Below are 11976 nucleotides of genomic sequence, written 5' to 3' on the forward strand. Positions count from 1 at the left end.
CCTCAATCTCCTGAACTGCTTGGGCGACAGATATGAACCATCATACTGTATAGTAACAAAAACAGACTGAAAGTGGCAAGATGCATCAAAACAATTTTATGCAAATCGTAATCAAATGAAGACAAAGTCACAATTACATTATGCAAAATACTTTTTAAATAACTGTCTTAGTTTATAAAATATACTCTAAGTTAAAACTGTCAAAGAAAACAAGGACAAAATAATGAAAGTGTTTATTCACTGGAAACCTAGGACAATTATATACATTTATATAATTGTGTGTATTTATCTAATTATGTATACACACACACTATATATGCACCTCACATGAGGATTTTAAAATAAATCAATAATATTTTCTCAGAACATAAACAAAAAACTGCAAAGTACTGAGAACAATATTTTAATACACCAGTTCTGTAATTAATAATAAAGCCTTATAGAATATTAAAAAGAAAACAGAGGACATGAAAATACTGTAAAGCAGTTAGATATGTAACACATGCATAAAGACCACTCTACACAACAACAAAACTCAAAGTCTTGTCAAAAGCTCATAAAATATCGTCCTAAAAATAAACGTTAGGCAAAAAAAAATTGTAACAGAATTAAAAAAAAATGGAATGTTACAGAAAACCCTTCAAAGAATCAATCAACCCAGGAGCTGGTTTTTTGAAAAGAGTAACAAAATAGACCACTAGTAAGACTAATAAAGAAGAAAAGAGAGAAGAATCAAATAGACCCAATAAAAAATGGCAAAGGGGATATCAACACCAAACCCGCAGAAATACAAACTACCATCAGAGAATACTGTAAACACCTCTACGGAAATAAACTGGAAAACCTAGAAGAAATTGATAAATTCCTGGAAACATACACACCCCCAAGACTAAACGAGGAAGAAGTTGAATCTCTGAATAGACGAATAGCAGGTTCTGAAATTGAGGCAATAATTAATAGCTTACCAAAAAAAAAAAGTCCAGGACCAGACGAATTCACAACCGAATTCTACCAGAGGTACAAAGAGGAGCTGGTACCATCCCTTCTGAAATTATTCGCATGAATAGAAAAAGAGGGACTCTTCCCTAACTCATTTTATGAGGCCAGCATCATCCTGATACCAAAGCCTGACAGAGGCACAACAAAAAAAAATATCTCTGATGAACATCGGTGCAAACATCCTCAATAAAATGCTGGCACACCAAATCCAGAAGCACATCAAAAAGCTTATCCACCACGATCAAGTCAGCTTCATCCCTGGGATGCAAGGCTGGTTCAACATACACACATCAATAAACATAATTCAGCATATAAACAGAACCAACGACAAAAATCTCATGACTATCTCAATAGATGCAGAAAAGGCCTTCAACAAAACACAACAGCCTTTCATGATAAAAACTGTAAATAAGCTAGGTATTAATGGAACATATCTGAAAATAATAAGAGCTATTTATGACAAACCCACAGCCAATATCATGCAGAATGGGCATAACCTGCAAGCATTCCCTTTGAAAACCAGCACAAAACAAGGATGCCCTCTCTCACCACTCCCACTCAACATAGTCTTGGAAATTCTGGCCAGGGCCATCAGGCAAGAGAAAGAAATAAAGGATATTCGATTAGGAAAAAGAGGAAGCCAAATTGTCTGTGTCTGCAGATGACATGATTGTATATTTAGAAAACCCCATTGTCTCAGCCCAAAACCTCCTTAAGCTGATAAGCAAAGTCTCAGGATACGAAATAATGTGCAAAAATCACAAGTATTTCTATACACCAATAACAGACAAACAGAGAGCCAAATCATGAGTGAACTCGCACTCAACAATTGCTACAAAGAGAATAAAATACCTAAGAATCCAACTTACAAGGATTGTGAAGGATCTCTTCAAGGAAAACTACAAACCACTGTTCAATGAAATAAAAGCGGACACAAACAAATGTAAGAACATTCCATGCTCCTGGAAAGGAAGAATCAATATCATGAAAATGGCCATACAGCCCAAGATAACTTATAGATTCAATGCTATCCCCATAAAGCTACCACTGACTTTCTTCAAAGAATTGGAAAAAACTACTTTGAATTTCATATGGAACTAAAAAACAGTCTGCATAGGCAAGAAAATCCTAAGCAAAAAGGGAAAAGCTGGAGGTATCATGCTACCTGACTTCAATCTATACTACAGGTCTACAGTAACCAAAACAGCATGGTACCGGTACCAAAACAGATATATAGACCAATGGAAAAAAAAACAGAGGCCTCAGAAATACCACCACACATCTACAACCACTGGATCTTTGACAAACGTGACAAAAACAAGCAATGGGGAAAGGATTCCGTATTTAATAAATGTTGCTGGAAAAAATGGCGAGCCATATGCAGAAAACTGAAGTTGGATTTCTTCCTTACACCCTATACAAAAATTGACTCAAGGTGGATTAAAGAGTTAAATGTAAGACCTAAAACCATAAAAACCTAAAAGAAAACCTAGACAATACCATTCAGGACATAGGCATGGGCAAAGACTTCATGACTAAAACACCAAAAACAATGACAACAAAAGCCAAGATAGACAAATGAAATCTAATTAAACTTAAAAGCTTCTACACAGCAAACGAATCTATCATGAGAATGAGCAGGCAACCTAGAGAATGGGAGAAAATCTTTCCAATCTACTCATCTGACGAATGACTCACATCCAGAATCTACAAAGAAAATGAACAAATTTACAAGAAAAAAACGAGCAATCCCATCAAAAAGTGGGCAAAGGATATGAACAGACAACTCTCAAAAGAAGACATTTATGTAACCAACAGACATGAAAAATTGCTCATCGTTACTGGTAATGAGAGAAATGCAAATGAAAATCACAATGAGATACCATCTTATGCCAGTTAGAATGGGGATCATTAAAATGTCAGGAAAAGGAAACAACAGATGCTGGAGAGGATGTGGAAAAATAAAAACGCTTTTACACGGTGGGTGTGAGTGTAAATTAGTTCAACCACTGTGGAAGACAGTGTGGCAATTCCTCAAGTATCTACAACCAGAAATACCATTTGACCCAGCAATCCCATTACTGGGTATACATCCAAAGGATTATAAATCATGCTACTATAAAGACACATGCACAAGTATGTTTACTGTAGCACTGTTCACAATAGCAAAGTCTTGGAACCAACTCAAATGTCCATCAATGATAGACTGGATTAAGAAATTGTGGCACATACACATCATGGAACACTACACAGCCTTATAAAAGGATGAGTTCATGTCATTTGCAGGGACATGGATGAAGCTGGAAACCATCATTCTCAGCAAACTATCACAAGGCCAGAAAAACAAACACTGCATGTTTTCACTCATAGGTGGGAGTTGAACAATGAGAACACATGGACACAGGGCAGGGAACATCAAATGCTAGTGCCTGTTTGGGGGTGGGGGGCTATGAAAGGGATAGAATTAGGAGAAACACTTAATGTAAATGATGAGATGACGGGTGCAGCAAACCAACATGGCACATGTATACCTAAGTAACAAACCTGTAGGTTCTGCACATGTACCCTAGAACTTAAAGCATAATAAAAATTAAAGGTGACAGACTATAATTTCTGACCAAAATGGATGAAAACTAGAAATCAATAACAGAAGAATATTCATAAAATTCACAAATATCTGAAAATTAAACAATTTAGTCTTCAACATGCTTTTGTTCAACAGTCAGAAAATTTAATATTTTGAACGTGTTTATAACGCCCAAAGTGAGCTACAGATTTAATACAATCCCTATGAAATTCTTAATATTATTTTTGACAGAAACAGAGAATGTGACTCCCCAAAGTATACGGAATTTCACGGGACCACATAAAAAGAGTTGGAAGCATTACAATTCCTGATTTCAAAACAAGTTAGAAATTTATAGTAATCAAAATCGTTTCTTACTGGCAAAAAGACAGACAACTAGACTAATAAAAAAATCTTTGCCAATTCTGCAGACAGTGCCTGCATCATCCTGCAGACTGACAATAATCTTTTTGCTGCTGATGACTTTAAAGTGTGAGACAGAGCAGGCCGTGTGCCTGTTTGTGGAGAGGGACATTACTGATAACACCAGTGTCACTCAGCCTCTGCTGGAGACAGAGATGGAGGCCCTCAAGGAAGAGCTGCTCTTCATTAAGAACCATGAGGAGAAGTTAAAGGTCTAAAATCCCTGATTTCCAGCTTTTGATTGACCATGGAGGTAGATGTCCCCAAGTCTTAGGACCTTGGTAAGATCATGGCAAGCCTCCGGGTCCAATATGACGAGATGGCTGAGAACAACTGAGAGGAGCTGGACAAGTACTGGTGCCAGCAGACTGAGGAGAGCACCACAGTAGTCAACATGCAGTCCGCTGAGATCGGAGCTGCTGAGAGGATGCTCTGGGAGCTGAGATCTACAGTCCAGTCCTTGGATATAGACCTGGACTCAGTGAGATATCTGAAGGCCAGCTTGGAGAGCAGCCTGAGGAAGGTAGATGCAGATGGAGCAGCTCAACACGATCCTGCTGCACCTGGAGTCAGAGCTGGCCCAAACACGGGAAGAGGGACACCAGGACCAAGAGCAAGAGGACCTGTGGAACATCAAGGTAGAGGTGGAGGCTGAGATTGCCACCTACTGCTGCCTGCTAGAAGACGGGGAGGACTTGAATCTCCTCGATGTTCTGGACGTCAGTAAATACCTGCAAGCCATCCAAAAGAAAAGCGCTTGCCGGATAGTGGACGGCAAAGTGGTGTCGGAGACCAACAACTCAGACGTTTTGTGGTGCTGAGCCAGCAGAAGCAAGGTCCCTTTGGGGAGCAGGAGGCCAGTAAAAAGTTCAGAGGTCAAAAAAATTACCTGCAAATCACAGAAGTGTTTTCTTCACACAAAACTAATATAGATTCATTAATACATAGAAGTGGAAATTAGGACAATTTCTACAACTACTCACCAAGAGAGGATTAAAAAAATAATTGACCACCAACTAATAAAACAAATACACAAGCCATAAAGTATGAGTAATGTTTATACAGGCAAATGAACAGAGAATTATGTCAGCAATAGACATATAGTTGATTCATATTTGACTTACTTTCTACACTCCTTGAAACTGTACACAGTTGAATATAATCATACAAAATTATAATATATAGGCAGAATCTAAAAACACAATTAAATGATGTAAGGCAGCCTTTCTAACAAGGAAATACAAAAATATAAAATATTAGAAAATAAAATTAAATAAACATTGACCTGTGAAATACCGAATAAACAAAGCATACAACGGAAGAAAACTCTTTCTAGATAACTAGCATGTTCAACAATAACTGGGCACCGTAAAGAGCAGATTTTGAATTATTAGCATATGGTTAGAGTAACAAAATTGCACAATTATAAATTATAATCTCCCATAAGGAGCATTTAGAAGAAAATTTTAATAAAGTTTTCAATGATATTAGAGACACTTTTTATTATGTTCTTAATATATTACTCCTCTTTTTATACAAATGGAAAAGCTATAATTTATTTTTTTATTTTATTTTTTGAGATGGAGTCTCGCTCTGTCACCCAGGCTGGAGTGTAGTGGCGAGACTTCGGCTCACTGCAACCTCCACCTCCCGGGTTCACGCCATTCTCCTGCCTCAGCCTCCCGAGTAGCTAGGACTACAGGCGCCCATCACCACGCCCGGATAATTTTTTTGTATTTTTAGTAGAGATGGGGTTTCACTGTGTTAGCCAGGAAGGTCTTGATCTTCTGACCTTGTGATCCACCCGTCTTGGCCTCCCAAAGTGCTGGAATTACAGGCTTGAGCCACCGAGCCTGGCTGGCTATATCTTTTGTATTTTTAGTAGAGACGGGATTTCACCATGTTGGCCAGGCTGGTCTTGAACTCCTGACCTCGTGATCCACCCATCTCAATCTCTTAAAGTGCTGGGATTACAAGCATGAGCCACCGCACTGGCCTATAATTTATTTTTTTAAAAGCAAAGAAAAGCCTTACATTTTTAAATACGAGAACAACATGAATATTGTAAAATATGCTGTGGAACACTACAATATACTAAGCAAATAGAAATAAATTATACTATCATTCAGATAAATGTTGAGGAAAGTAAAGGGAAACACTAATGATAAATTTTTCTATGCAGTGAACTTAGACACAAACTAAAACTTTTCTTAATGTGATGTGCATACTATCAAATTAACTTTTTATATAACACATAAATTCAAGTGTGCTATTCTGAAACCCCTGAAGCTAAAATTATAGGTTGATTTAACATACATAAAAACAAGGCAGGGAAAACGTACAGATCACAGTCCCAGTAAGCTTTATATAAGATTAATTAATAAAATAACTCATAAAGAAATAATGTAACAATTAAGAATTTGTTCTATTCCTGGCAAGTTTCTAAGTTTTTCTATGGCATTAACGTCTTTAAAAATTCTTTGAGATGAGTAGATACAATAAACTGTTTCACACGTGAGGTTTGGCATAGAGAGTTCACATTTCTAAGTCGGTTTCTACTAAGGAAAAGAAAACTTTTTCACCTACATTACCAGAGATGAAAAAAAGAATAAAGTGAAATAGAAGATTCGACTTTATCATATGTGCTGAGGTGCTTTGGGCTCTGATAAATTTTTTTTCTGTTTTTTTTGCAGGATCACATTTGAAATCATAGGACTGAAAATTACGAAGCAGAAACATTTGTCCTTGGTGTTTCTGAAATATGTGAACCAAACCCCAATGTCTGCACTTTTACTCTCACAAAGTTCTGACACGAGGCACAGATTTTTACAAAACAGCTTAACATAGAAGTCTCGCAAAATGTGCAGGTTTCCCCAGATCCCAAAACAATGGAAAAGCACTCAGACCACAAGGCCTTCAAGGAAATAACAGAAAGAAGAGGAGAACTTTGGCTCTCACTGTGAATGCCCTGGAATGTTAGTGGAGAAGCAGGAGAAGCCTTAGAAGATTTAAGACCATAATAAGCATAGGGTAGGAGATTTCCATCTGTGGCAGCAAAAGAAGTAAATCTAGAATTTTCCAGAACCAATTTCTTTGAAGCAGAACTTCCAACACCACATTTTTAAGGATTTCTCCTTGGCCTTTGCACCTCTCATCTTTGTTATTTGTTCATTCTTGTCTATTGGAATGATGCCTATTATTGTCTCTCTTTTTACATTCCAAAGGCATTTCCTTTACTGTAGAATGGGGCATCCACGGGAGACTACAGCCATGAGTTCTTAGTTTCTGTTTCTGATTGAGCCAGTAAGGCTCTTTCCTCATCCCTCTTTGCCGCTTATCACTAGAGACAGAACCTAAAAACCATTGCTGCAGGCTGCTAAAAACCTAAAACAAAACAGAGCCATAACAAAAACAAAACAAGGCGGGTTGGAAAAGCTTGCTGTACAAGGCAACCAGGTCTGGCTTATATTAACCACATCCCTTCTTCTTTCCCAGAACAGCAATTGGGCTTAAGAGAAAGCGTCCAACTTTTAGTATCTCCCTCAGTATAGAATGAGAACAGTGGAACATGTGTTCAAAGGTTTGGCTTTTTGGGCTACCGCTGATGGCTAGGTTCTGTCTCCCCCAACAGGGAGTGCTAAAGGAAATGGCAGAGTGATGAGAATGACAATTTATGGCTGCTGAGAAGAGAAGTTGTGTGCTTATCACAGCCTCAGAGAAACAAACACTGCAATCAACTGCGGAAGCAAAGGGCTACAGTGTCTGGAAAACAATGGGAAAAATATCTTTACCTTAAAAATACACACACAAAGCCAGAGAAGACACATTGAAAACCATGTTAATGATGAACCAGGATGTACAGCCTCACTGATTGTTGTATTATCTTGTAGTAAGAACGTTAGTACATACTACATTACACAGTTGTTTTATAAATTTCTGAATCTCATGAAAAGATTGCAGGGCATACAGAAAAGGATGAAAACGTTCCAATTGAAGAAATAAAATAAACCTACAAATATTGACCTTTAAAAATCTTTGTTGACTTTTAAAGGTCAAAATTTGTAGGTTTACTCTTTGTGGTTGTTGTTGTTTTTGCATTATATAATTTAAAAAATCAAAATAATAATCAAAGCTCCTTAATGACATGGACACTCCCCCGGTCCGCAGGGCCCCGGTAAGGGAGGAGCCTCGACACCATGTGGGACACCCGGTGGACCCCGAAACCACGCCCAAGGCTCAGAGCAGGAGCAGGGACCTGGCTGCACCAGGCCGAAGCCGCCTTCACTCCCCAGCGTTCGCGGACTCCAGGAGCTCCAGACCTGGGGGCGTGGTGAGATTCGCTGATTGACTGCGTGATGGTGGCTGAGTTGCAAGCAAATGGGTTTCATCACCTTAAATGGTTTTGAACCAATGAAGCTATATTTCCTTAAAAAGAAGGACAGCCCATCGTGTGAACTATAGAGTTTGTGAACAAATTTATATTGGGTTCATAGTGGCATCATGCACACAGACTCCTGCGAGTTCCCCTAAGTTCTTAGCGGACTGCTTTGCCTTTTGATCTGAGAGTTGCAAAGCTCCATAAAGAATGGCCCTTGTGGATAAGCGCTAAGTCAAGAGACAGCGATTGGACAGAATTGTGAAGGAATTCGCCGCCAGATCATGAAAGACCCCCTACGCCCCGCTCACTGGCGGGATTGCTGGTCGGCCATGACTGCATTGTGGACATGCCCATCCTGAAGGACCTGGCCACCGTGGCCTTCTGTGATGCAGTCCACGCAGGAGATCCACCAGAAAGTTCTAAACGTAGCCATGGGCGCCATGACGTACCACACCATCACCTCAACAGGGAAGACCTGGAAAATTTCTAGGCCTTGAGAGTGATCATGCAGGTGGGCTGTGGCTATGACAACGTGTACATCAAGGCTGCTGGCGAGCTCGGAATTGCTGTGTGCAACATCCCGTCCGCAGGCGTGGAAGAGACAGGCGACTCCACCATCTGCCACGTCCTCAACATGTACCGGAGGAACACATGGCTGTTCCAGGCACTGTGGGTAGGCAAGCGAGTTCAGAGCGTGGAGCAGACCTGCGAGGTGGCCTCGGGAGTGGCACTCATTCGTGGGAAGACGCTAGGCCTCATCGGCTAGGGTCGTACGCAGCAGGCTTTTGCAGTTCCAGCCACAGCCACAGCCACAGCCTTTGGATTCAGCTTCATATTTTATTACCCCTACTTGCAGGATGGGATCGAGCAGTCCCTGGGCGTTGAGAGGGTCTACACCATGCAGAATTTGCTGTATCAGAGCGACTGCGTCTCCTTGCACTGCAGTCTCAACGAACATAAACACCACCTCATCAATGACTTCACCATAAAGCAGATGAGGCAGGGAGCATTCCTTGTGAACACAGCCCGTGGTGGCCTGGTGGATGAGAAAGCCTCAGCACAGGCCCTCAAGGAGGGCAGGATACGAGGGGCAGCCCTCGACGTGAATGAGTCGCACCCCTTTAGCTTTGCTCAGGGTCCCTTGAAAGATGCGCCCAATCTCATCTGCACTCCTCAAACTGCCTACTACAGCCACCCAACTAGCCCTCAAACACGGAGACAATCGAAAGCACGCCAACGAGAAATAACAGATAATGCCGGAAGGTAATCATTCAGATACACTCGGGAACAAGAGACAGTGAAAAATAGATAAACTAAGAGAAAAAGAATGTGACGCTCTTTTTAGCTGATTCTGGACATATGTATCATTGATATTGCAGTGTTAAAACTACAAGAGCTAGAAAACTGAAGATGTCGTCTGCTTACGGAAGCTCTGAAAGACTAGGGTGTGATTTATTAACGACCAACTTCCGTTATTGTGTGTTAGGTTTTTCATCTGTGCATCAAATCACAAAGAATAAATAGACCTTTTTCCTTTATCAGTCCCTTGGGCACAACAGGTCCAGAACACCCTGCTCAGAATGCTGCATCAAGACTTCAGACATCAAAATAAAAACCATGAGAAGGAAATCCCCATCCTGTGACTTGAGTCCCTTCAGTCTACAGGGACTGGTTACCGCTTTTTGATAATAGGAAGATTTTATTACTACAAAATGTGGAGTAAACTGTTTGCCTGTGTTAGACATCCGTACGCATAGGATTGAAGACAGTACCGGCTCCTGTACAGAGAAGCATCCCTCACATGTAAACTGCATACTGAGGGGGCAAATTGGTTGTAAGTTCAGTAAAAGCCTCCGATAATGCAAAAACAAAAAAAAGTATTAAGTTTCACAAGCTCTTTGTAATCAAGTATATTTTCTCAGTTTCAGATCCTCTGCTATTTTATTGAGTGGAAAGTCTTGCACTAAAAGGGTTCAAGAAAAATAATATTGCATTTCCTTATGTCACAGGAAACACTTTTAATGGTAACTTGCCAGATGATCTATGAACAAACCCACTTTCTTAAACACTGATAAAGTCTTCTTTTCTTCACGTTGTGTTTTATACAAGAATACTTCAGATGTATTGGATGTGACTGATTTTAACAAATTCTATTAGATTGGCATGAACTAGTTACATGTTCTATTCATAGTCTTTTGTGAATCATTGCCTTTTTGTTTAAATACATGGCCTATTTTGGTCCTTTGATTAGGCACATTCCCACTTTTGTAACAAAAGAAAAATTTTTAAATGGTCCCAAACAGAAAAATGATGGGTATCAGAAGTACGTTTTGTTTTAGTGTAGTGCGAGTTACCGTTACTGTAGTTGTTTATTGTAAATATAGACATTTAGCATTCAGTGCAGTTTTCAATAAAATGTAATTAGAAGAAACTGCTTAATGAACAAAAACAGAACATAGACAAGAAAAGAATATTAGAAGTGATACATAAAGAAAATGAGATATCAATAAAAAGATTTTTAAAAACCAACAACAATCGTGAATCTGAAGAACATAAAAACTATATCAAAAATTTAATCAACAGTCACAAAGGGAGGGTAATAAAGCAGAAAAATTACAGAGTTGATGACATTGTAGTTATAAATATTGAGTGATGAAAACAAATTTTTTAAATAGAATGGAGAAAAAAATATGGGACCTACTGCACACCATCAAGTGGACCATTGTATTTATAAAAGGAGTCTTAGAAAAACAATATAGTAGAAAAGTAATAGATTATTTTTAAAAAGTAGCTGAGAAATCCCCAGATGACAAGGTAATTAAACAAGAAGTAATACTTCCAAACAAAAAACTTAAACTGGAATAATATCACTTCAGAAATAAAAAAACTAAGCCTTTCCAAAATAAATAAAAGTTGAGTCTGTTACTAACCACTAGAACAGTCCTAAAGGAAAGGTTAAAGAAACTCCATCACATCCAAAAATGAAATGATGCTGCACAGCATCATAAAAGCACTTGAAAATAGAAAACACTCCATTAAAGGTAAATATATAAACAGGTAAAGAAATCTCTACTGTCATAATGATGGTGCACAAAACTTTCAAAATATTGCTATGGAATTTAAAAAATGAAGCAAAAATCTCCATAAATATGTGTTCATAGACAGTAAGAAAAGATAATATCTGATGTTAATAACACAGTGGGGGTATGAAGAGGTACAACTTTGCATTCAGTTGAAATATAGTTGTTATATACTGTCATAACATTAAGATGATTTATGAAGTCTTTATTTCTCAAGATGATTACCAGAAAAACCTGTAGAATGTAAGCAAAAACAAATGAGAAAGAAATTGAATCATGTCACTACAAAATCAACAAACAAAAATAAAGCAGTAAGAGAAAAAATGATAAATAATACATCTACAAGAAACACAGAAGACAATTACAAATAATAAAGTAACTTCATTAACTGCAGTAATTACTTCAAATATAAAAAGTTAAATACCTTAAAGAAAATTAATAAATAATTTAATGGATTAAGAACAAAGAAGATCCAGCAATGTGTTCTCTACAAGAGTCAGTTCAGCTCTAAGGACTCAAATAAGTTGAAA

The 11976-nt window shown here is 38.4% G+C and overlaps 1 pseudogene; it reads left to right on the forward strand.

The window, feature by feature from the left end:
- Positions 1-4521: 4521 nt before the first annotated feature.
- On the forward strand, positions 4522-11776 carry LOC134760232 (C-terminal-binding protein 2-like; annotated as a pseudogene).
- The last annotated feature ends 200 nt before the right edge of the window (positions 11777-11976 follow it).

The sequence above is a fragment of the Pongo abelii genome, chromosome 16 (genome assembly GCF_028885655.2).
Source record: "Pongo abelii isolate AG06213 chromosome 16, NHGRI_mPonAbe1-v2.0_pri, whole genome shotgun sequence".
NCBI classification, from domain to species: Eukaryota; Metazoa; Chordata; class Mammalia; order Primates; family Hominidae; genus Pongo; species Pongo abelii.